This window comes from Lissotriton vulgaris, chromosome 6 (assembly GCF_964263255.1).
Source record: "Lissotriton vulgaris chromosome 6, aLisVul1.2, whole genome shotgun sequence".
Lineage (NCBI taxonomy): Eukaryota > Metazoa > Chordata > Amphibia > Caudata > Salamandridae > Lissotriton > Lissotriton vulgaris.
In genome coordinates, this window is record NC_141694.1 from 144,171,911 (window position 1) to 144,198,478 (window position 26,568).

Consider the following 26,568-nt stretch of genomic DNA (forward strand, 5'->3'; position numbering starts at 1 on the left):
CAGCATCTGCAAAAAGTAGTGCCAAAGTCAGGAGGCCCCACACTTGTCACTTATTTGCCAATGCTTGCTCTCATTTCTTTCACCCTGACAATTTTAAATAAAAATGTAAGCCTACCTATGCAATCTATAGTCAATTATACATCTGAATGGCAACCAGTTGAAGACTTCAGAGCAAAGTTCCAAACAATCATCTAGAAATAAAAGGCTTCCCACAGAGCCAATGTAGCACACAGCCCAAAACACAGTAAATATCATGCGAGGTCAGGATCCTAAAAACAGTCAGCTTTAGAACGCTACCGCTAGAAACCAGTAAGAGAAAAAAAAAACTTCATTGATCAACAAGAAGGACAAGTTAAGAGTCCACACTTTGCAAACTTCAAAGCTGCTCTCTGGCATATTTTCTTTACCTGATCAATCATTTTTTGTGAATACAGGTATTGATGGCTATGAACTTGGGGGCGACTTCTGATGCACCCAATCAAACTATAAGGCCAGATCAACGCCATGCCCAGCAATTATCCACTCAACTAGACCGGCTACACCCTTTTATCTATGGGATTTACAATGATCCACAGTGGTGAAAGGTATCGTGTTAAGGGATGTTAAAATGTGGAAATAAAAAAAATGTCCTAAGACACACAGAACTCTTTCAAGCCAAATATCTCCTTATTGGTCTGGAGCAAGGAACAACAAACCTATCTGAGTTCAGAGTATGGCATATGTCCGTATTTGCTGTTCTGTTCTGTGTTTTTATAGAGAGGGCAATAAGACAACAGAGTAACCAAGGATACATTTAGACACCACACATGGACCGAGAGTAAAGAGCCAGTGAGCAATGAAGGTAGGGCTCTTAGGGTATGGCGACCTCAAATTCTATTTGCATCATTTAGTTTGGTTGTAATTTGAGTAAATGAAATGTCCGAAGAGAGAGATGTGTCCTCTCCCACTAAGAACTAGATACCAACGCAGCATTCTGAGCCAACTGGGCATTCTTTCCAACTACTATGATCGAGGTAACAGTACATTACACAAATGACTTACAGCAGGAAATAGCATTGCAACTGACAAACCGGACATATCTCCAAATAAAAGTTTTTCTAAAGATCAGTTCTGGAGCTTGAGTGGTTTGTTCTTTCTGAACTTCTAAAAGTAACAGAGGGCTTGTCCTCAGTTTGGTTACCTTTACAAAGCATCCGACAAGCATGTTCCCAATAGCAATTGTTACACTACCAACCAACACTGCAACCCATCTATAAACAAAAATACTCCACATAAGATCAGAAAGGACTCACACAAAGTATTGTATATCAATGATTCAGAGTACTGTATCCAGTTCCAGAGGTTGCATCTCTGGTAAAATCATGATAAACTGGAGATCTGCTATTACAATTGTGTAGTCCGGGTTAAATCTAGGGTTTTACAAAAAGAGGCTTGACAATTTTATACGTATGCAGTGCTCAAAGAGGGGTTCATATAGAGAGTTATTAAAAGTCATAAAGGTATGTTATGTATATGTTATTTCTATACTGCAAACCTTAACAAAAGGCAGTGGAGAATTGTACATGGTCAGAGGTAAGCAGGTTACAGGAGTGGAAGCTGGGTTGTGGAGGTTAATGTGTTGTGGTGTAGTGTTCTTTAAGGAGGCAAATCTTCAACTGTTTTCTAAACTGGACCAGCGTTGGGGAAGTCATGATGCATATGGAGATGTTGTTCCAGACTCTAAGTGCATAAATAGAAAAGGCCTATGGTCTTTTTTTCTTTTTTAATCTGTAGCCTGATAGTGTCCAGGCTGTGGGTATGCTTTGTTCCACCAAAGATGGTGAGTTTTTCTGCAAGATAAGCAGGGATGCTGGTTGTGGTGACTTTGGAAATGCTGCAGCTGGTTTTGAAGATGGTGCGGGCAAGCAAAGGTAACCAATGGGGTTCCATCAGGATGGGGCTGATGTGATTACATTTCTTCAGACCCCAGGTAAGACCGGCTGCAGCATATAAGTTGTCCAGAAGAGGTGCCCGTGAGGCGTCTAGGAGGCCATGGATTACGGCATTACCACCACCCAGAGGCGAGAATACAATGGCTTGAACAGGAGTTCTGAAGTAGCTTTCTGGGAGGTAGGGTTTGCCTTTCTTAAGAAAGAGAATCTGGTACCAGGTTATCATTATTTGTGTTGGCAATAAGCTCCTTATTGGAAAGGTTGGAGTCCAAGGTAAAAACAAGTGAATTAGCATTTGGTGAGAGTTGGGGTTCGAAGCCGTGAAGGTCCATTTCACTGAGCCAAGTTTGCACAGCATCTGGTTTATTGTTCTTGGCAAATAATAGAGAGGAATTCTGTCTTGGTTGGGTTGAGCTTCAGGTAGGTGCTGCACATCCAAGTCAGGATGATGTGCAAGCTGTGTTTGAAGTGTTAGATGGCTGAAGCAGAGGAACGAATACTTTCTTACCTGTCGGTGTAGTTTTGCAACTTGAAGATCTTTCTGGATTCACTATGTTGTGCATTATTCTGCAGTCTAGTGGTTGGGTCCGGAATCTTAGTCTTTTCATTCTTTCTTTTTTTTTCGTAGCCCAGATGGGCGTCGACGTCCCACCTTCTGGTGCACTTCCTGTGACGTCGGCATGCTTCCTGCGGAAGCTCCCACCTTTGGGCACCATCTTCGGATTCTTTTTTTATCTTGTTTTTGTGTTCTGTCTGTGAATCCTTGGCAATGCTTTCCAGTTCTTCCTTAAGTAAATGATTTTTCACTTTGACCCTTAACGTGTACTTTGTATTTAATTCTTTATATTTCCACCTTCTTCTTCTGCCTCATCTTTCTGGCAGGGGTGGGTGGGTTCACTAGGGAATCCAGAAAGATCTTCAAGCTGCAAAACTACACCGATAGGTAAGAAACTATTCGCTTTGCAGCGTGAATCTTTCTGGATTAACTATGCTGTGCATAGACTTTGTAGCGGTTTGTTATGTTTGTGCCAGCTGGGTGGAAGATGAGCGTTGGTTGTTGAATATATGTTAAAGCACTTTCAGTCCTACTTGTGCTTTTTTGTTCATTTGTATATCCACGCAGTAGTGCTTAGTGAACGTGTGCACTGAAGCCCATGTTGCTGCCAGGCATATGTCCTGAATGGGTGTGTTAGCCAGGAAGGCTACTGTTGCTCCCTTTTTTCTGGTAGAATGGACCTGTGCCCCCTCTGATAGTTCTTGTCCTGCCTGTTTGTGACAGAATTGTATAGTTAGTGCGATCCATCGCCCAATGGTATCTTTTGTTACTGGTCTACCCAGGAAACTGGTTGCGAAGGACACAAAGAACTGCTTTGTTTTCCTGTGCTCCATCGTTATTTCTATGTAATGCATTACTGCCCTTCTGGGGGGGCGTGGCCTGGAGCCGTCAATGGTGGACGTGTAGCTTGCCAGCTCCGTCCTATGCCCTATACATAAGCTGAATATCCTGCGTGCCCCTGCCTGCGACCCATCTGATTTGGACACAGGTTGTCTCCGGAGGCGAGCGGAGTGTGGCGGTGAAGCGTAGCCCCGCTGAGACGTCTTCTCTGCTGAGCTCCCCGACGGACCCAGATGCGGCCTGCACACTGAAGCGAAGCACCGGCCTAGAGTGATTGGCCTGGCCGGCCTGCCTACAGCCTCCTTCGCGGTCCAGTCGGGACCCGGACTTGGACCTCTGCCGAGCTACCGGCCGGAACCCGGAGTGCGGTACGGTGCTTACCCCCGCTGCGGCTCCGCTATCCCCTCTCCACTTGACCACCTCATTGCGGACCAGCCGCGTGGCTGCACGGCCCCTCTGTGGCGCAGGAACACCTCCGGGCCTTCCCCCCGCCCGCCCACGACACCGGCGGATCTCCGCCTTCCCGTCACAACGGCGAGAACCATGGTGAGGGACCGGCTGCCTGCATTACTGCATATTGCGGATCGAACAGACGTCGGAGCTTCCTGGCGCCATTTTGCCCCCAGATAGGGGCCTGGTGGAGACCCTTGGACCCTGGCAGACCCGCTCCACATACCCCAGAACCACCAGCCTGAGGACAGGGAGCGGCCACACAACGCGGAGTGGCACGTATCGCGGCCACGAGTGCGTAGACCTGAGGTGGGAAAGTGCGCCACACGCTTTGACTACATTCCACGGCGCTGTAGCCCTGTCCTTCACCGCGCTTCCGCAAGCCACTACAAGCGTACTCTCCTGTGGTCTGGACCCTTCACCTTTTTTCCCTCACCACCTCTGCGGAACCAGGCTCACACCTGCGTGCGGAATCGTCGGCAGTGCACCGACTCACCCCCCCGCTGACACCTAGCTGGGATAGACTGCACTGCCCCCGGCAACCCTGGGGCCCTCGCTACGTCCACCTCTAACTAGCGCGTAGTGGACCTCACGCACCCTCTGCCAGACTCTTAGGCGGCCTGCTGCATCCACTGCAGCGCCACCCTGCTAACAAGAACAATGGGCAGAAACAGGGGCAAGCCTCAGGACCAGGGCGCCCGAACGGATGTACAGTCCACGTGCTCCGAAGACCCGCTAACCTCCTCCAACGTGGATATCATCCCGCCGACTGGCAAGGGGTCACAGGACGCCAAACTGGATCTGATTTTGAATGAAATACGCGCGACGCGCGAAGCACTAGAATCGCGCATAGACTCTATGGCAACTGGCCTATCCCTACTTAAGGCTGACCACAACAAGTTGGCGAATCGAGTGGCAGAGCAGAAAATAGCGCTGGACGACCTGATACCGCAGCAGACGGAACATTCCACGAAATTAGAAAACGTGGAGAAGCAACTGAAACAACTGTGGGACAGGGTGGACGACGCGGAAGGACGGGCCCGCCGCAACAACGTCCGCATCCTTGGTATTCCGGAGCGGAGCGAGGGGAAGGATCCCACGCAATTTGTCGAGGATTGGCTAAGGAAGCTGGTGGGCCGGAGAGACCTCACCGCCCTCTACAGTGTGGAAAGGGCCCATAGGATGCCATCGCGGCCCCCGCAGACTGGGGCGCCCCCTCGCCCCCTGATCGCTCGTCTCCTCCACTTCAGGGACCGTGACACTGTCCTGCGGGCAGCAAGGGAGGAAGCGCCAATACGCTTTGAGGACAAGACTATATCGGTCTACCCCGATTTCACGCCCGCTGTGCAGCGGGCCAGGTCCAACTTCATGGGGGTGAAACGCAAACTGCGGGACAGAAACATGAAATATGCACTTTTATTCCCTGCCCGGCTTAAAATCCTACATGACAACAGGTCCCATTTTTTCGACTCACCCGAGGAAGCGGCAGAATGGATGGAGATCACCCTGACCCCACCGGAGTCGCAGGACCCGTTCGCGGACCACCACAGTGACACCCGCAGAGGCTCGCCAAACCGACGGAGCGACACTCACAGCCCCAGACGTCACTCACCACACGGAGCTCCGGCGACGACGCACCCCTCTGGACGCCAGGCGACAGGCCAAACGTCATCATCCCCGCATCATCGCCTAACTGAGGAGGCGTTGGCCGCCCACGACGCGGAAGTAGCCGGAGACAGAATCTCCATCACCACCGACACCCACACTGAGGTGTCTGGTTCGGTCACCAGCTTGCAGCTCTTCCCGAAGATCACAGCCCAGATGGCAGAGGAGTTCTGAAACACGATACGATTGATCCCCTCCGGGTGGTAACGTATAACTAATCCCCTCATTCACACATGGTGGGTTGTATGTACAGGGGCCCATTGTATTCTGGGCTACCGTGCCCACTTAGACAGTTCAGGGCCGATTGACGGAGGCCTACCACCCCCGGTATGCACAAGAACTTGACTGACTTGTGCCCACGTTGGGCACCATGGTTTGGCTCCTGGGTACGTTGGCTCAGGGACCTTTTTGTTCAGGGGTTACTTGTTTGCGAGACACTCTCACCTTTTAGCACAGCAGGACATGTGGGGTCACCCAGTTGTATCACATTGTTGAGCCGCACAGTTGGAGATGGGACCCCTTAATAACTATCAATTGTGCACCTGGAATGTGCGTGGCATGGGATCTGTGCATAAACGGCATAGAATCCTTGCGCAGCTCAACAGAAGGGGGACACAGATTGCTTGCCTGCAAGAGACACATTTGAACGCTGCCGAAGCGGTGAAGCTGCGCAAGAAATGGAGAGGGCAGCTCTTTGCGACCTCATACTCTGCATTCTCTAGAGGGGCGGCAATTTGGCTTCGTGGCTCTATTCCCTTTCAGCTGCTAGAGCAACGTATTGATCAAGAGGGTCGCTATGTGTTCATACGGGGTCTGTTGGATGGGGAGGCGGTAGTCATTGGCTGTGTGTACTCACCTAACACGAATCAATCGGAATTTTTGTCCAATGTAAACGGGGTGCTTGCAGATTGGGCTGACCATCAATGGATCATCGGGGGTGATTTCAATGCTGTGCTTGATGTTATGTTGGATAGATCACACCCCCCCTTACAGACAACCGAGAGCAGAAAACAGGCTGATGCGCTTGCAAGTTGGGCCGAGGGCTGGGATATGGCAGATGTGTGGCGCAGCATACACCCTCTAGATAGGGAATACACCTTTTTCTCCCCTCCCCACCGGCTTCACACCAGAATTGATCATGTCTTCTGCTCCCGTTCCCTCACAACACAGATTGTCCAGGCCCAGCACATGGGGAAAACGCTGTCAGACCACAACCCCGTGGAGATTACATGGCAGTGGGGTAGAACACTGGCTCCCATTCCGACTTGGCGGCTGTCTCCTGATCTCCTCGAGGACTCTGTCTTCCGATCCTCCCTGTCCGACACTATAGATACCTACTTCTCCACGAATGCACACACGGCCAGCTCCCGGCAGGTAGAGTGGGACGCTTTCAAGGTCTGTCTTAGGGGGGCTGCAATGGCTCTTAGGGTGGGAAGGAGACGGGAGGTGATCAGTGAACTGAAGGAGGTGGAAGGCTCACTTGCATCCCTGGAGAATGAGGCAGCGGGCACCAATGTTCCCTTCACGCCACTGCAAGAGGCACATATTAGACATGCGGAGCTCCTGGAAGAATTGCGAACTATAGACTACCGGGAATACACGAACAGGCAGCATACGCAGGCTGACCGAGCCGGACCCCTACTCGCCCGCCTCCTGCGGGATTCCCCGATTAGCCAACCCATTCTGAGGGTGTTCGACCAATATGGCCGCTCAGCTACCACCCAAATAGGGATCAACACGGCGTTTAAGGACTACTACACCGCATTGTATAGTCCCCCACAGCCCCTAGCAGAGCCCGCAATTGCGGCCTTCATGGAGGGTCTGGCCCTTCCACAACTTACTGCCGCTCAGAATAAAGACTTGAAGCGCACTATTTCAGTGGCGGAAATAAGACAGGCGATAAGAGCCCTTCCGAAGGGCAAGGCCCCTGGAACGGATGGCCTGCCAACGGAATTCTACGCCACGTATGTAGACCTTCTGGCCCCACGGTTACATACTGTTTATCTGGCAGCCTTACGCACAACCTCCCTACCGCAGTCATCCATGCAGGCCCTGATCACATCCCTCTTGAAACCGGCCAAGGATGGACTGCAGCTGGCCGACTACAGGCCCCTGTCCCTTCTCAATACTGATTCTAAAATACTGAGCAAGGTACTGGCGTCAAGGCTCGTGCAATACGTGCCCCAGCTGGTCCACCCGGACCAATGCGGTTTTGTAACGGGCCGCAACACGGCCATGAATCTTAGGCGCTTGGCCCAACTCATGCTCGGAGACAATATGGAAGCAGGCCCCGAAGGGTGCATTTCTTTAGACTTAAAACAAGCTTTTGATTCCCTGAGGTGGGACTATATGTTCGCCACCCTGTTAAAATTCGGGATACCACCCGAATTCCTCGCTTGGATCAGATTACTATACACCAGCCCCACGGCCAGAGTGCGCACCTCCAATCAAATCTCGGGTCCTATGGCCATTGCCAGAGGCACCAGGCAGGGCTGCCCGCTCTCCCCTCTCCTCTTTGTCCTTGCCCTTGAACCCTTGCTCTGTAGGCTCAGGTTGATGGCCCCCCACTATGGCATACGACGCCATGGCACGGACCATGTTGTATCTGCCTACGCGGATGATATCATATTGTATCTCCGTAACCTAAGAGGCGATTTAAGCCCGATTTCTCGGGTTTTCGAGGATTTCAGAGAGATCTCAGGCCTCACCATAAGCGAGTCTAAGTCCTACGAGTTCACCTTTGCAGCCGCAGAGGGGTCGGCTCCCCTGCCTTTTGCCCCTCATGCATTCCAGATGGCTGACACTACCTTCCGATACCTGGGGATCCAGATATACAGAGAGGCGAGCATGATGATAGACGGCAACCTAGGGAAGGCTATTCGGGCGCTGAAATCACAGATTCAGTTTTGGCTTACATTGCCGCTCTCAATACCCGGGAGGGTGGCAATCTCCAAGATGGTGATGCTCCCCCGGCTTATCTACTACTTCACCAACTTGCCGTTCCTGATCCCAGCGGCGACATTTAAGACCCTCGACTCGCTGCTAACCGAACTTGTGTGGGGACATGGCCGCAGGCGCATAGGTCTGGCCAAGATGCAACTCCCCTCCGACTCTGGAGGCATGGGCTTACCGGACTTCAGGGCATATAATTATGCATGTCAGCTGCAATGGCTAGCTTACTGGGTGGCGGGCCGTAATCTTCACGAGATTAATTTAACAGAGGATGACCGTACTAAAGGGAGAGTGCACACCTTGCTCCTTCCTGGCTCGGACCTTCCCAGAACCGCCCGCCACTTCTCAAGCTGGCAATCACGTACTGGCGGAAGGCACTGAAGTACACGTCCCTCGGGACTCCATATGCCCCCACGATTCCACTATTGGGCATACCACTGGGTTCGGGCACACTCACGGCGACCCTACTGGATCCCTGGCATGACGCAGGCGTGACACACGTGGGTGACCTATTTGCAGAGGGACACCTACTGTCTTTCGAAGACTTCAGGACTTCACAGGGCGTCCCCGGCGGCTCCTTTCTCCTGCACGCCGGACTCCGGCACTACATTTCATGCAAATGGTCGCCTGACGGGCGGGAGCCTACTACGAACCCTCTTATTACAATGCTCTACCTCATGGGAACGGGCGGCCACCTGACCAAGTGGCTCACATCTAGCATTAAGTCGGGGAGGGCACTCACACTATCACCATTACGAGCGACATGGGAGGTAGAAATTGGAAGACCGCTGCGAGACAAGGAATGGGAGCGCATACTTCAGTTCCCCAAGAAGGTAGCTAGGAACCCCAAGTACAAGTTCATCCAACTGATGATATTACATAGAGCCTACCTGACACCACACCGACTACATGTGATGTTCCCTGCGACCAGGCATAACTGCCCCCGATGCGATGCGGACGACGCATCACTAGTACATATGCTGTGGCAGTGCCCCAAACTAGGGTATTTCTGGAGCACTGTCCATGACTCACTCACGAAAGCGGGTACACTGCCCCGAATACCTACGCTGGAAACTACACTTCTAGGGCTGGGACCGTCGACCCGCACCAGAACCGTGGCGGCGCGCTTCTCTGATCTGGCCTTGTTGCTGGCGAAGCGTGCCATCACGATGAGATGGAAATCACCAAGACCACCCAACCCTGATATGTGGCGGGCAGAGGTAGTGCGCTGGGGGAAAGCTGAGGGCGTAGCACTACAGAGAGAGGAGCATAGGGGCCTCCGGAAAACGCCAATCTCACTGGAATGGTTTGCAACATTGGGGGTCTTTGAGGCTGGCGATGACGACGGTGATGAGGATGCTAGTGAATAGCTATCTGGGGTATTACCGTGCCCCGACTCACTCTCCCATGCACGACCACGACCACCACTGCCTACGGTGCACTGCGATGGGGACGGGCGGCCCCGACCCATCGCTCACACTACCCCATCTTACCTGTGTGTTAGCCTTGCGCTTTGTATCATTACATTGAGTGTGACCCACATGTCGATGTTTCAATTATGTGCCTACTAAGAGAGTGTCGGGTGGGATTTCGTAGGGGTGGAGGGTGGGACCGGTTGTGAAGGGGTTTTGTTAGTTTGTTCTAATACATCGACAAAATGAAAAATCGAATTCACTATGTTTCTATATATGCTTGGAGCAACCGCATACATGTACCTGCGGAAATTACACTGAGACTGTATGCATGACGTTGTATGCTATTACTGCTCACGAAACTATGCTAATAAACAGATTTAAAAAAAAAAATGCATTACTGCCCTTCTAGCGTCCAGAGTTGCAGTGCCCTCTCTGCGCTTGTGGATGGTTTCTGAAAGAAGCTCGGTATCTGTATTGTTTGGTTCATGTGGAACCTTTACACCTCCTTTGGCATGAAGTGTGGGTCCGTTCTCACTACCACCCTGTCATTGTGTATTTGGATGTAGAGTTCTTGCAGCGTTAGTGCTTGCAGCTCGCTTACCCTGCGCAGCGAGGTGATTGCCACCAGAAAGGCTGTCTTCATTGTTAGCATTTGTAGTGTGGCTTTATTGATGGGTTCAAAGGGCGCTTTCATAAGTTCTGTTAGGACTAAATTAAGGTTCCATGCCTGTGGAGGCATCTTCTTAGGTGGTGCAATCCTTTTTGCCCCTTTCAGGAATCTCTTTACGACTTGCGATTTAAAGAAGCTCTTTCCTGTCTCTCCTCTTGTGTTGGCTGCTATCGCTGCTAGGTGTACTCTTAGCGAGGATGAACTTAGTTTTGCTTTCAGCAGGTGTGTGAGATATCTTAGCACCGTTGATTCCTTAGTCATCTTATTGTGTAGTTTTTTCCTGCTGCACCATTGTGTGAACGTCTTCCATTTTGCCACATTTCAACTTCTTGTGGTAGGTCTCCTTGCCTCTCGTAGCACCCGCAGGGTGCTCTCCGGTAGCCTTAGGTGTGCAAGGCTCTCTGCCTCTGGGTGTAGTACTTTTCCGTTTTGCATGGAGAGTAAGTCTTTTCTTTTCCCTAACTTGTGGGGTGGTCCCTGTGCCATTTCCACTATTTGTGAGTACCAGATCTGCCATGCCCACTGTGGTGCTACCACGATCAGTGTCATGTTGCTGGTTCTGCACTTGTTGAGTACCCTGTTTATCAGTGGTATCGGGGGAAAAGCGTAGGCAAAGATTATCCATGGGGCATTCCTCTGGGATCGTTCCCCTGGTTGCCTGGATGCGAAGTATCGGCATTTTGCATTCTGGTGTGTTGCAAAAAGGTCTATCGTCGGTGTTCCCCACCTCCTGAATAGCCTTTGCGTTTCCTGTGCATTGAGTTCCCACTCGTTCGATGCTGATGTCTGTCTGCTGAGCCAGTCGGCTTCCACATTGTCCTTCCCTGGTAGGTGTATGGCTAGCAGGTCTATTTTGAGTGGGATGGCCCATCTCCATATTTCCTGCGCTAGGTTGGATAGTGGGACTGATTGTGTTCCTCCCGGTTTGTTGATGTAGAACATTGCTGTTGTGTTGTCTGTTTGTATCAACACTCTCTGGTTGTACAGTTGTTTCTGGAAGGCCTTCAGGGCAAGGAACAAGGTCTTCAGTTCCAGTCAGTTGATGTGTCTGACCGCATCTGCTGGAGTCCACAGACCCCTCCCTTTGAGCTTGTTCATGTGTGCTCCCCATCCCATCTGGGATGCGTCTGTGGTGATGGTCACATTGGGGTTGGTGGTGTTAAAGGCTTTCCTTCTGTTATGTTTTCCCTGTTCCACCACGTTATCTCCTCCTGCACTGCGTGTGTTAGAACAAATCAAGTCAACATTTGTATAGCGCACTACTCACCCAGAGGGTCTCAAGGCGCTTGAGGGAGGGGGGATCGCTACTTATCAAATAGCCAAGTTTTGAGTTGTTTTCTGAAGGAAAGGTGGTTCTGTGTAAGGCGGAGGTGGGTGGGGAGAGAATTCCAGGTTTTGGCCGCTAAGTAGGAGAATGATCTCCCTCCCATGGTGGTTCTTCGGATGCGTGGAATAGCGGCAAGGGCTTGATTGGACGAACGTAGTTGGTGGGTGGGGGTGTAAAAGGTCAGGCGCGTGTTGAGGTATCTGGGTCCTAGGTCGTAGAGGGCCTTGTGTGGGTGAGAAGGCGGAGCGTTATTCTCTTGTTGATGGGAGCCAGTGAAGGTCTCTCAGGTGACCGGATATGTGATTGTGGCGGGGTATGTCTAGGATGAGTCGGGCGGAGGCGTTCTGAATGCGTTGGAGTTTTTTCTGTAATTTGGATGTGGTTCCGGCGTAGAGGGTGTTTCCGTAGTCCAGTCGGCTTGTGACAAGTGCATGGGTGACCGACTTTCTTGTTTCGGTGGGGATCCATCAGAAGATCTTTCGGAGCATGCGTAAGGTGTTAAAGCATGATGATGAGACGGCGTTGACTTGTCTGGTCATCGAAACGGAGGAGTCTAGAATGAATCCCAGGTTACGAGCATGGTCCGTTGGCTATGGTGCGCTGCCTAGGGCCGGTGGCCACCATGTAGAGGGAGATGATCCTAGGATGAGGACTTCTGTCTTGTCAGAATTTAGTTTTAAGCGGCTGTTCTTTATCCACTCGGCTACGTCTTTCATTCCTTCGTGTAGTTTGGTTTTGGCGGTGTTTGGGTCTTTGGTGAGGGAGAGGATCAGCTGTGAGTCGTCAGCGTAGGAGATGATGTTGAGGTTGTGCTGGCCTGCGATGGATGCGAGGGGGCTTATGTAGACGTTGAAGAGGGTGGAGCTGAGCGATGATCCTTGTGGTACGCCGCAGATGACTTCGGTAGCCTCTGATCTGAAGGGGGGGAGGCGGACTCTCTGGGTTCTTCCGGCAAGGAACGAGATGATCCAATCCAATGCTTTTTCTTGTATCCCGACGTTTCTAAGGCGTTGTACAAGGGTGCTATGACAGACTGTGTCAAACGCTGCGGAGAGGTCCAGGAGGATGAGGGCAGCTGTTTCCCCGTTGTCGAGTAGTGTTCGGATGTCGTCTGCGGCTGCAATGAGGGCGGTCTCGGTGCTGTGTTTGGCTCGGAAGCCGGACTGTGAGGGGTCGAGGGAGCCGTTAGACTCGAGGAAGGCAGCGAGTTGACTATTGACGGTCTTCTCTATGACTTTGGCAGGGAATGGGAGGAGCGAGATGGGGCGGTAGTTCTTAAATTCAGTGGGGTCTGCTGTAGGTTTCTTCAGGAGGGCACTGAGTTCTGCATGTTTCCAGCTTTCTGGGATGCAGGACGCCATCATTCCCATGATCTTGCTCGCTGTCCTCACTGTCAGAGCTCGCCCCTTCTGGTAGTGGCGTGCCTCCTTCGGCAGTGCTAGTGTTCTCTTGTCGCTGGGGAACACCTTGCTCTGTATGGTGTTGATCTGTGCACCCAAGAAGATCTTCACTTGCCCTGGTTCCATTGAGGATTTCCCCCAGTGTATGGAGAATCTCAGGTCTGTCAGCGTTTCTGTGACTCGCTGTGCATGTTCCTTGCTTGCCCTGTGGGAACTTGCTTTCATAAGACAGTCGTTGAGGTAAAGGTATACATTAATCCCTTCCCTCCGCAGGTACGCTGCCACGGCCGCGAGACATTTGGCGAAGACCCTTGGTGCGGATTTTAGTCCGAAGGTTAGGGCTGTGAACTGGCAGTGTTCTTTGTTGATGGTAAATCTTAGTAGATGTGTGTGCTGCCTGTTCATGGGAATTTGCAGGTAGGTGTGTTTGAGGTCTATGGTGGACATGAAGTCTTCGTCCCTTATCTGAGGAATGACCTATTGCAGGGATGTCATTTTGAATTTTTGTGTCTTTATGTATTTGTTGGGACCCTTAGATCCAGGATGGGTCTTAGCGTTTCGGAAACTTTTGGTACTAGGAAATAGTTTGAGTACACTCCCTTGTTCCTTTCTCTGAATGGAACTGGTTCAATGGCCTCCTTTTGGAGGAGTTCTTGTGCTTCCTCTAAGAGTAGCACTAGTTCTTTTCCTGAATGCACCTTCTTTTTTTGTTTTCTGTTTGATGGTTTCTTTTCCAGTTCTATTCAGTATCCAAATTGTATGATGTTGAGTATCCATTTGTCTGTAGTTATCTTCTTCCACTCCTGGAAGAAATTATCTTAGCCTGCCTCCTACTGGTGTTACGTGTTCATTGATGTTTGATCCGTATAACCATCTCTTGTTGACCTTGTTGTGCTCTACCCTCCGAGGGGTCGTGCGGGTGGGTTGCCGGTCCCCTCTTCTTGTTTGCCCTCGTCCATTCGCCCTCCCGCGAAAGGACTGGCCCCGGGGCTGGTACTGCCAGGTTTGTTTTTGCTGTGCTTGATTGTCGCCCTGGTGGGACTGCTGGAATGTCTGGTGTGACGTTCCTGGCCGGTTTCCTCCCCTTCCGTTTGGTCTCCGGGTCGGGGTACCCCTTCTCATTCCTCTGAATTGTAAGGCCCCCATGGACCTAGCTGTTTTATTTTATTTATTTATTTATTTATAAAATTTCTATAGCGCACAAATACCTTCCGGTGTCTCGGCGCTGGAGTTCACAGATTGCAGAGGGTTTCCATTGACAGTTTACTGATTAAAAAGCCAGGTTTTAAGGTGTTTTCGGAATGTTAATAGTGATGGACTAAGTTTGATATAGGAAGGGAGCAGGTTCCACAATTTTGAAGCAGCAACCACAAAGCGTTTGTCTCCCCATGTTGCTTTTTTTGTGCGTGGAATTTGGAGCTGTTGGGCTGAAGATGAACGTAATGTTCGACTAGGTTTATAAACACTAATTGCCTTTTTAAGGAATTCTGGTCCTGTATTGTTCAAAGCCTTAGAAGTAATACACAAGGCCTTAAACTTTGTACTGCTTCTAACCGGCAACCAATGTAGTTGACGAATGATGGGAGAGATGGATGAGTATTTAGGTGTGCCGGTTAGGAATCCTTGCGTCAGCATTTTGAACAAGCTGTAATTTGTTCAGAACTTGCTCTTGCGCGTTCAGCAGTAGGCCATTGCAGTAGTCCACCTTAGATAATACCAGAGTGGACATTAGGGTCTTGCCTGCATTTGGGGGAAGAAATGGAAGCAATTTCTTTACCATTCCACTGCGTGGCTGCATGGCTGACAAAAGCTAGCTTGTTGTCGAAAAGAACTCCTAAATTTCTAACTTTAGATACTGGTGGTGGAGGGGTTCCTAGCTCCGAAGGCCACCAGACTGGGGACCAAGACGGGGTCAGTTCACCAAATAACATAACCTCCGTCTTGTCAGAATTTAGCTTTAAACAATTCTGATCCATCCAGGTACTGATGGCTCTCATGCCCTCCTGGAAGTTCGCGGCCACTGCTTCTCCATTTTTGTGAATCGCCAGGACCAATTGGGTGTCATCGGCATATGAGGTTAATCCAATACCAAATGACTTGATTACCCTCGCCAAGTCCGACACGTAGATGTTAAAAAGTGTCGGACTTAGCGAGGAGCCCTGGGGAACTCCGCAAGGCAGGGTGAAATCAGGAGAGCAGTAACACCCCATCTTCACAGACTGCACTCTCTCGGCTAGGAAGGATGCCAGGAGTGCTCTGGCTTTGCCCTGAATGCCAATGGCAGCGACACGGTCGATCAAGATGGTATGATCGACCGTGTCGAAAGCTGCAGACAGATCCAAGAGTATTAGGACCTTTGCACCACCCTGGTCCATGATTATCCTGACCTCCTCTGCTGCCTTTATCAGAGCAGTCTCGGTCCCGTGGCCCTTCCTGAACCCAAACTGGGTGTCATCCAGCAGCTCGTTCTGGTCAATATAATTCGACAGCTGTAGGTTCATTGCCTTTTCAAAAAATTTTGATGGATAAGGGAGCGAGGCAATAGGGCGATAGCTTTTAGGCTCTAATGGATTTAGGGTTGGTTTTTTTAAAAGAGGTTTTACAATGGCCTTTTTCCAAGTTGAGGGGTAGTCACCTGTCCGAAACATGGTGTTGCAGATGTTAGTGAGCACCGGGGCTATCAGATTGGATACTGGTTTAAGAATAAGTGGAGGACATGGATCCAACGGTGATTCTGACTTAACAGTATTCAAAAGCTCTTCCATAGACGACTGGGATAGTGGGGAGAAGACCTCAAAGATTGGTTTTGGTGACATGAGAGGGATCTCCAAACGGGCAGAATCCGTGATAGTTTTTTTAGTAAAATTGTTAAAAATGTCTTTGACCTTTGCCTTGAAGAATTCCGCTACCTCATTGCAAAAGATTTGGGATGGTTCTGTGGTGGAAGGAGCCGGTGGATTGGCTAATTTTTTGACCACCTGATATAGCTGTTTGCTCAAATTTTGAGCTAACTATTTGTGTGCTATAAAAATTACATTTTTCTGCAATAATGAGCTTTCTATAGCTCGACAAAGCTTTCTTGTAAGTTTCTCTGTCATTATTATCGAAATTCCTACGCCAGCGCCTCTCCAGATTTTGTCATAGTTGTCTCTCGAGCCTTAGTGGTTCCGAGAACCAAGCCGCAGAGGGTTTAGTGCGGTTTGGCTGCATTTTTTTGGGGGGTACTAAGTGGTCAAAGGCATTGTGCAGCCAATGTCCGTAATTATTGGATGCTTCATGTGGGTCAGATATGTCTTCTCATATCGTAAATTCCAGAATATTATATAAGGCAATGGAATCAATGTTTTTCCAGTTGCGACATTTAATCTGAGGGCGTATGCTAGGAGAAGAATTTTTATGGTTCTTAACTAAAATAGTGAATTTAACTGCTGAATGATCCGTCCATATAAGCGGAAACACTGTAGGGTGAGTGATATAGGAATTATTAGTGAATAAACCATCCAGGGTGTGACCTGCTTGATGAGTGGCTAAGGAGACCCGCTGTTCTAAGCCAGCGGCCGAGAAGTCAGAGATCAGAGTGTACGAGTCTTTATCTGCGAGGTTTTCTAAGTGAAAATTTAAATCTCCCAATATTGTGTAGTCCGAGTTGGCAGCTACTGGTTCTAATAGGAAATTAAGGGATTTCAAAAAGGGTGTTCGTATGATAGGTGGTCGATACAGCAGAGTTCCCTTAAAAGTTTGTATAGGAGAGAGAGTAATAGTAAAACCTAGAGCTTCTGCAAAGTCATAGTCTAGTGGTTCCGTTTTTATGGCTAGCTTGGCTCGGTGTATAATAGCTAGACCACCCCCCCTTTTACCAGAAGATCTGTCTAGTCTAATCTCATGATAGCCATCTGGAGTTGCGATACTGAAATCTGGGCCAGATGCTGGATCTGCCCAGGTCTCAGTTATAAACATAACGTCTATGTTTTGGTTGACTATAAGTTCAGCCACATCATCCCTATGTTTTATAAGAGAGCGTGCATTTATAAGGACGCAGTTTATATATTTTTCTTCATTTCCGGAACCCAAGAGGGAAACTTGTTGAGAGTAGGGTGACGTAATCGTGAATGCACAGTTCGGACACACATTGGAAGGTAAATTACAAAAGGAGTTCAAATCAAAATGAATGCAATTCTTATCATTTACTGTGTTTCCAATACTCAGAAGCTGTGCTCTGGAATAAGTGGTTACCTTCGTTGTATGATGGGATCTGTGGGGGCCAGGGGATGTGGCTCACAGCGCGGTCCCAGCGCAGACTGGCACCCCTTTGGCACGGCTTTGGCGCGGTGACTGCGCTCCCGCTGCGCTCGACCGCTGCGCTTCCGGGTGGCCATTTTATGGCCTAAGCCCCGCCCCCAGCTGGAACGCTAACTCCGTTCTGGTCGGGGAGCCGGCCCTGAGGCACAATGGAGCTTACCCTGCCCTCCACACAAACGTCACGAAGCTGCGGTGGAACGGGGCTAAGGGTGCAGAAAATGACAGCAATACTAACGAGTTAAAATCGTTTTTAAAAAAATACAATTATTACATCAATTGCATCAGCTAATAAAGTGCGTTTTGTATATGGGGCGATTTTTACAAATAAAGCGTTTTACACTGGGCTTCAACAGCATGCAGAGGAGGATCCCCTCGCAATATGCATGAGCTCTTCAGCAAAATACACAAGGAGCTGCCACCACCTTGCTAGTCGCCCGAGCCCCCAATCCTGCTTCTTCTTATGGCCTAAGCCCCGCCCCCAGCTGGAACGCTAACTCCGTTCAGGTCGGGGAGCCGGCCCTGAGGCACAATGGAGCTTACCCTGCCCTCCACACAAACGGCACGAAGGCGCGGTGGAACGGGGCTAAGGGTGCAGAAAAGGACAGCAATACAAACGAGTTAAAATCGTTTTTTAAAAAATACAATTATTACATCAATTGCATCAGCTAATAAAGTGCGTTTTGTATATGGGGCGATTTTTACAAATAAAGCGTTTTACACTGGGCTTCAACAGCATGCAGAGGAGGATCCCCTTGCAATCTGCACGAGCTCTTCAGTAAAACACACAAGGAGCTGCCACCACCTTGCTAGTTTCATTTTCTTTCTTGAGCTGGGTGAGTTTTTCATCCACCGGTGCTCCGAACAGTGTTTCTCCATTGAAAGGGGTGCTCAGAATGTTGTTCTGTACTTCCGGCTTGAAGCCTGAGATCTTGAGCCAGGCATGCCTTCTTTCTGTGATTCCCATCATCATAAGCCTGCTGGATGTGTCAGCCCTATCCAAAGCTGTTTTCATGCAAGAATTTGCTATATTTTTTCTTTCTCCAACAGGTGTGACGCTCTTTGTTGGTATTGCTCGGGGAGGTGCTTGAGCAGCTGTCCGGCCTCGTGCCGAAGCTGGTACTGGTGTCTGTTCAGTAGGGCATTGGAGTTCGCCATGCGCCAGTGAACCGCTGCATTCCTCTCTATTTTCCCCCCAGTTTGTTCCATCCTCCTACTTTCTTTGTCTGGTGGTGGGCCTGATGTTGTTGGGACGTTTGACCTTTTCCTGGCTGTTGCTGCAATAATGAGTCCCCCGTGACGGATCCCTGGATGTAGGAAGGGTCCTTAAAGGAGTGCTTGTATTTCTTCTCCGTCCTAGGCCTGACAGACCTGCATGTCGCAGGTCCTTTGAACGCCTCCCTCCCTTGGTCCATGACACTCTGAAGCATGGGGAGGAATTGACTCCTTGTGTGAGTGGGGATCAGGGTCTCTAAAAGGAAGCATGCCTTTGGTTTTTCCTCCTCCAGTTTGACTCCATAAGCTGCTGCCGCGTTCTTGATGACCATGTTATAGGCCCCAATGTCATCTTGGGGCGAAGGCCTCGAAGGGTACGTCCCCATGGCCTCTTCCGGGTTTTCGGCTCCGGTGCTCCGTTCGAGGACTTAGACTCGGTTTTTCGGGGGTCTGACTCAGGCTTTCGAGAGTCTGTCAGGGGTTTTGGGGTCAACGTCTCTCCTACCTCTTTAGATGTTTTCTTATCGGTCTCTACGACCGTGTAGTCATCTGGTCCCTCGGCGATGTTGTCCTCTTCGTCGCTGGAGAGGCCCAGGCCCGAAGCGACAAGGTTGGTTTGTTTCCTTGCATGGTGTGGTTGGCTCTTCTTTGTCTCTCTCTAACCCAGAGTGCCCTCGGGGTGAAGGCGGAGCAGGCCCTGCAATCCTTGCTCTCGTGGTTGACCGGCAGGCAGAGGTTGCAGATCAGGTGCTGGTCCTTCTGCGCGTATTTGTGGTGGCAGATACAGCAGAATTTAAAAGATGTTTTGTCCATTCCTGCACTCAGGGGGCCCCCTGTGTGCGCATTCTCCGTTGGACGTTTAAGATCTCGAAGTTCTCCTCCTTCTTCGTCCTCCCGGCTTGGTGATCTTGTTTCTCGGTATCTTCTCCAATTTTTTCAGTGTAAATTTTGTCTTTTTCCTCTTCTTTCCTCCAAAAGCTCTGGAGCCCCTCGGTGACGATCCAGACCCAACGGCGGAAAAAAGAATCTGAAGATGGCGCCCAAAGTGGGGAGCTTCCGCAGGAAGCGTGCCGACGTCACAGGAAGTACACCAGAAGGTGGGACATAGATGCCCACCTAGGCTAAAAGAAAGAAAAGACTACGATTCCGGACCCAACCACTAGACAGCGGAATAATGCACTGCATAGTGAATCCAGAAAGATTATCGCTGCAAAACTGTTAAGTAGACTTGTGAATCTGCATATTTGTTAATCTTGATCCTGTTATCTGTGCGTAGGTGAAGTTACAATGGTTCTGTCGGGGAGACAGCAATTACATTGCAAACAAATAACAAATCGTGTTACGAATATTTAGTATATATAACTAATTCACGAGGCTTGTCACACCATCGGCAGCGAAAAACTGCCTAGTTCTCAATGACAAAGAGTCGACCCGTAAAGTGCTGGTGTAAGGTGGTTTATTTTAGTGAAGTCAGCGCTGCCGCCATGACGCGTTTCGCCTTCGAACAATAACTAATATATATATGACTCTCAGCTTGACCACTATGCTGGAGAGTAAAAGTGGGCTAAGTCACAGCACGCAACGCTTAATTATTAGTATATTGGAACACAAAAGTACTAGCGGAAAGTACAATTTACTTGCAAAAAAATTATTTTTATTATTTATTTTTTGAGTTTTTCACAAAACATTTTTAAAAAATTATTACATTTTTCAAGGGCTGTCAAGGTGAGGCACAATTGTAAAGTGAACAGTGTTTCAAATTGACAATGGGTGCTCAGTGCTGGTAGTGCAGTGCATATATATATAAAAGAGTGAAGCTATATACAAATATGTACAAGTTGAAGAATGGTCAGAACAACGACGAACACAATATTTCCTGTTGTGGCAGGGTCGCTCAATAATATTCACCAAGAGATTTGTTAAGACTGAGCCATGTGTTATCTTCGACGTTTCAACCCTGATAATGCGTTAGTGTGGTGTCATAGCGGGTCTTCTTCAGGACTAAAGACAGCCCAGCATCTGGAAGATAAGGTTACGTGAATAATTAAATTTAAAACAACACAACAAACTTGTGCCCTATAACCAGAGGACTGCTGGAAGAGAAGCCTACACATCTACTGACTTTTTGCCTGGATTTACTTCGAACTAATTCCTGATTCATTTCAAACTCTTTATAGGGCACAAGTTTGCTGTGTTGTTTTAAAGTGAATTATTCACTTAACCTTATCTCAGAGATACTACTTACCTGAGTCATCCTGACAAGTGCAGATCTTTCTGGCAGCCTCCACTCTGCGAAGGATGCCAAGGGATATCTCCAAGTTGTTGGGCTGTCTTTAGTCCTGAAGAAGACCCACTATGACACCACACTAATGCATTATCAGGGTTGAAACGTCGACGATAACACATGGCTCAGTCCCGAAACCGGCCCCAGGATGCTTGTTTCCGGTCCAGGGAAGACATGGCTTGGCAGTTTGGGCTGGACTGTTCCCATGAGGCACATGGTCAAGACTGATTTGCATATAGCTGTGTCTGAACTGGGGTGGCAAAGTGAGCTAAAGAATGATGATGGAATCAACCCAGATCTGTGACTGGGGGTGAGTGTTTGAAAAGTTTCAGCACTCCGTCCATCATCTCCTTGTGTTTGCTTTGTTCACCCTAAATTGGCAGTGTATGCCCAGACGTGGGTCCCTCGCTCACTTTGCCACTGAATTCAAGCTAGCCTGGGTGATGAGGGCTGTTAGCCCAAAACAGGTCCCAGGATGCTTGTTTCCGGTCCAGGGAAGACATGGCTTGGCAGTTTGGGCTGGACTGTTCCCATGAGGCACATGGTCAAGACTGATTTGCATATAGCTGTGTCTGAACTGGGGTGGAAAAGTGAGCTAAAGAATGATGATGGAATCAACCAAGATCTGTGATGGGGGGGGAGTTTTTGAAAAGTTTAAGCATTCAGTCCGTCATCTACTTGTGTTTGCTTTGCTTTAATGGCTCCAAAGCAGAGATTCTACTTTTCTAGCATATATTTATTTCAACTTGGCAAGCATTGTAGTACCATCTTTTTCCATAGCTAGGCATCCATCGTTTGGTCAGCCCCATCCGCAGTATCCACGGCCAGAAACCTGTGCGCCATTTTCAACAATAGCTTCTTCTTATCCTCTCAAATCTTGGATACCTCTTTGGATAACTGCACACAGTGCAAAACACTATTGGTTTATCGGTTGTGTCCAAACAAATATATCCACTGTCTAGCAAACCTTGCAAAGTATATCGCTACTAGTTCACATCCTCTCCTGCTTAAGCTTTTTAAACAGACTTAGAAACATAAAATAAAAAAGTGCATCACAATGAGGGTCCAATTGCATAGTGTTTTTCCAGATGCGTTTGAGTGCCTTCATCTAGAAGTGCATGATTGAATACTGTGGGTGTAAGAGCAGAGGAGCTCGCTCAGTCTGCTACAAGCCCGCGACAACACCCAGTTCTCCTTGCTCAGTAGCATCAATCCCCTCCCAATGAAGGTGGCCACGTCCTGTTTCTAGACCTGGATCCCATCCACCTCGATTACCGACTCCTGCATTCCTTTCAAATTTGGTAACCAAGAAACAACAAGCGAAAGAAAGTCACTCCGCCCTGCCAACGCAGTCAGAGGAGGTCCGTGGTAATGAATACATGTCAGAAGAGCAGCGGCCCAAGTGATGCATTAAGTACTAACTGTCAGAGGCAGAACTGGGGCAGCTACCTGCATTTTACCAGGAGCCACAGATTAAACAAACATTCCTCCAGGCAGGCAGGCTCTCCGCTTCAAGTCAGAGCTCCGTTTTCAAGGTCAACAACAACCCAGCAGGTGTAACTGTCTGCCTCAGAGATCAGTTTTACACAAACATGTTCTCCTACTGCTGTACAAGGTGAAGTTCTTCTGAAAAGCTACTGCAGTCTTGCTTAACCAGTCAAGCAGCAGGGTTTGCAGAAAGTTCAATTATAATTGAGGACCCCAGTGCTTGGCTTACAGGAACCGAACTGGCCACACCGTGTAGCTCAAAAAGTGAAACATGGGTGTGGAACTGCACATTTATGCCTAACTTTGGTTTTTATTGAGTCACTGGTAATTTTCACCCCTTCCTACTAACCAATTTTCGTACACTTTTGCAAACTGTCAGATATTATGCATGAACAATTGAATATAGCAAACCTTTGTTTAATTTTATATATATATATACACACATATATATATATATATATATATATATATATATATTCTCCAACAATCCTTGTCACAGGACACATTCCCTCACGCAGTACCAATAAACGCTTGCTTCAAATTTACTTAAACCATTGGTTTATTCTCAGTATGCCAGCTACCCCTACGCGTTTCGAGGCTGCAAGCCTCTTGATAACGGGGATGTTTGTTTGATCCCCGTGATCAAGAGGCTTGCAGTAAATTTGGAGCAAGCGTTTATTGGTACTGCGTGTGCGAGGGAATGTGTCCTGTGACAAGGATTGCTGGAGAATAATTAATGGCGAGGCCCTGCCGTATCCCTTACGCACTGCCAGGGAGCGCCCGGAGACCGGAACAAGGGGCCACGCTTTGGAAAAATATATATATATATAAATATATGTATATCTCCGCTCCAATCCTCTTTCTAAAAGAAGAACTGGCACTCGCGAGAGAAGTTTCCAGTATTGCTTTACTTCAATCCAAACAGACACGTTTCGGCGATTCCTTCCTTGCCGAAACACCAAGGAAGGCATAGCCGAAACACGTCTGTTTGGATTGAAGTAAAGCAATACTGAAAACTTCTCTCATGAGTGTCGGTTCTTCTTTTAGAAAGAGGATTAGAGCAGAGATATTGTGGCAGGCACCACCACATCCGTGCACCCGTCCAGGAGTGATCTCGTACTTGGTGCAACAAGTGAGCTGTGATATATATATAAAACCAGGATCCCAAAGAACGACTACAGCAGGCCAAGCAAGGGCACAGACTCCAGTTGAAGATATAATGAACTGGTTTATTGCTTTAGCATGTCAGGATGACGCGTTTCGACTACCAGCCTGTAGTCTTGATCACATATGTATACATATATTTGAGAATGCAGGAATGTCACCCTTCCGATAGAAAATCATGAACCGCTCCGGTTGCTGTAACAAGGTATTGATTTAATATGGCTTGAAAAATATTATGCCTTTCAACCACACATGAGGGTCTTGGTTACATCTATACTACTATTATAAAGTAAGAACTGGGAACCTTCGAGGCGGGTAAACTCTGGAACCACAGCGCCTATCCAAACACCCAATACATCATTGGAATTGGCAGGGTCTGCAGAGTGACATAGGCTATATACCCCCCAAAAATTTACGTTCTTTAAAAAATATACCTTACAAAAAAAAGTAGTCCCTTGGAAGTAGCGCCGGCCATGTGTGCGAATGTGCTGACATCATCAGGAGCGCGAGGAGTACAGACGTGGGGAGGAAAAGTAAAGAAGGCGCGGAACCGACATCCGGTTCACTGAAATGTGCGGAGCCGCGGGGAGGAAAACTAATGCGGCGTTCGGCGGGAGGAGCACGGAAGACAGCGGCGGCGACAGTGGGGATGCGAGGTAAGGGACTTCCTGGAGCGCAGAAAGGAGCAGACAATTTGTTAAATTTAGATAATTCCTCACTTTGCACCTAGCGGCAGCGACACTGGGGACGCGAGGTAAGGGACTTCCTGGAGCGTGGAAAGGGGCAGACAATTTGTTAAATTTAGATAATTCCTCACTTTGCACCTTAAATAAGTGTTTTTGCATAGAATGGTGATAAAAAATGCCAATGCCTCCGATACCCTCTTCGGGTGCACTGCAACCGTTGCAACTCTCGAGTTGGGAGCTGTTTCCTTTGCTATAGGCCCCGATACAGAAAAAAGTCTACATAATGGAAGGACGGTCACTGAAGCCGTTCCTTTTTTTGCTGGTGTTCACTCATAGCAACGCGGCCTGGCAGCACATTCAAAAAATTGCGACATGCGATGTCCAAAAAATCTCACCGTACACAGGCTCTGGCTGCGTCCTCACTTCATCCTGGTGCTCTCCTCGGTGACGACTCCAGCAGGAAAGGGAAGTACTCTATCCATAGGGCACTATGAACCCAACCTGCAGCTCCAGGATTGGTTGGAGCAGGTTAACCTAACGCTCATCTTGAGGTTGGGGCCTGTTGCTCCCATCCCCTGGTTGTTTCTCAGCCCTGAGATTGCTAGCTCTGAAGTGCCCATGTGAGATTGACCAGCTCTAGATAGCTGGCCAATTTGACATGGTAGCTGGCAGAGGCTGAAGTAATCGTGCAATTGCACAAATAAGCCCAGCCTCAGCGCTGTAACAGCAAGGGCCTACAAAATATTTTTTTTTAAATGGTATTTATTACCATTTTAATACTGTGTGCACCTGCTGTGCTCGCAGCAGGCGGGGCAAAGCTCCTCCACCATAACAGAGGTGCAACCACTGCTGCCCAGTCTTGATAGTCTCACGCCTCTTTCTTCCCCCACCCTTCACTTCCTGCCTTTTCAACTATTTCTTTAGGTTCCTTTTTCATCTCTTTCTCCCATTGTCACTGTATTCCGATCTTCCTCTTTTCTGCTACCATTTCTTCCATTTTTATTGAGCCCATCACCTGCAACCACTGAGTGCATGAGGCAAAATTAATCCAAGGGCGCATAAACAACTTAAGAAAATCTAGAAATTCCAAACCTAGCCAATCTGAAGTGGACAGGCATCGTATAGGCTTTGCATTCTGCTCTAAAAAGATTTCCAAATGCAAAAGAATTCTCGGTTTACATTGTATGAGGTTCACTTTATAGGAGACTTTCATCGTCGTAAAAATTGCCAGATTCACAGAAGCTTCCTTGATAATTCTGAAATGCACACATTGTAGATTTACATCTAGGAAGTGTGTATATTTCTGAATTGTCAGGGATTCAAAGTAACTAGTAAGAGAACACAAGGTGGGCTTTATAAACCATAGATTTCATGTGCACGTCTACTCGTCTTGTATACTCAAGAGGATTTCCCACGAGGTGGAAATTCTACTTTGATGACAAATGGTGAAAATATGAATTGTTAAAAATAAATAGTTTTTGCATTTTATTTTCTCCACTTGGGCCCTATTATACATAGGGCGCACTTTCCCAGTTTGTGCCCGGCGCAAACAGGGAAAGTGCACACTATTACATTGAATTTGCTGCCCCCAAGGCAGCCCCGAACTTGCGCTGTCTGCAGGGCAGCGCATTCAAGTGAAAAATAGAGCGGCTTTTAAAGCAGCTGCTCCATGCTGCATAGTGCAGCTAGCATACTGCAGGCGGATCCCCTTGCAGGCGGGTGCGGTGAGTGACTGCACCCGCCGGCAAGTGAATATCTGGGGGATCCATAGGGCCGCCTTCCCCCCCATTCCTATAGAGGGCTGCCATCAGGGGGCGCACTAACAGTGTAGCACCTTTTAGTTCACCTCCTGATAGCTTCTTTGCCTCTGCGCACATGTCTATAATACGGCTCGGGCGCAGAGGCAAAGGGATCCTCATTGCATGTGAGGGAACACCCTCTGGTGATAGTGCCATCGCTATTTGCATTACAGAAAAGGTCGCACAAGCGTCTGCCGCCTTTTCCGGAATACCGAAGTGCCCTTGGGGCGCGAAAGCGGGTGCACATTGCCGTTGCATCCCCTAGGGCAGTTTCCAAAATACAGCCCTGGGAAAGCAATTTTTTTCATCTAGAGATACTTTTTCCTTGCATTCGCATGGACTGTGGGGCAGTGTTTTTTTATTTTTTTAACTTTATTTTCAGGTTTTGTATGATAAAGGAAATTAAACATTGCAGTGCAGCCTGTTACAT

General features: G+C 48.7%; 1 protein-coding gene across 1 annotated transcript in view; it reads right to left on the minus strand.

Annotated features, from left to right (window-relative positions):
* The window catches only part of PINX1 (PIN2 (TERF1) interacting telomerase inhibitor 1), a 512,666-nt gene that overhangs the window by 124,380 nt on the left and 361,718 nt on the right, over positions 1–26,568 (minus strand). The window lies entirely within an intron of this gene.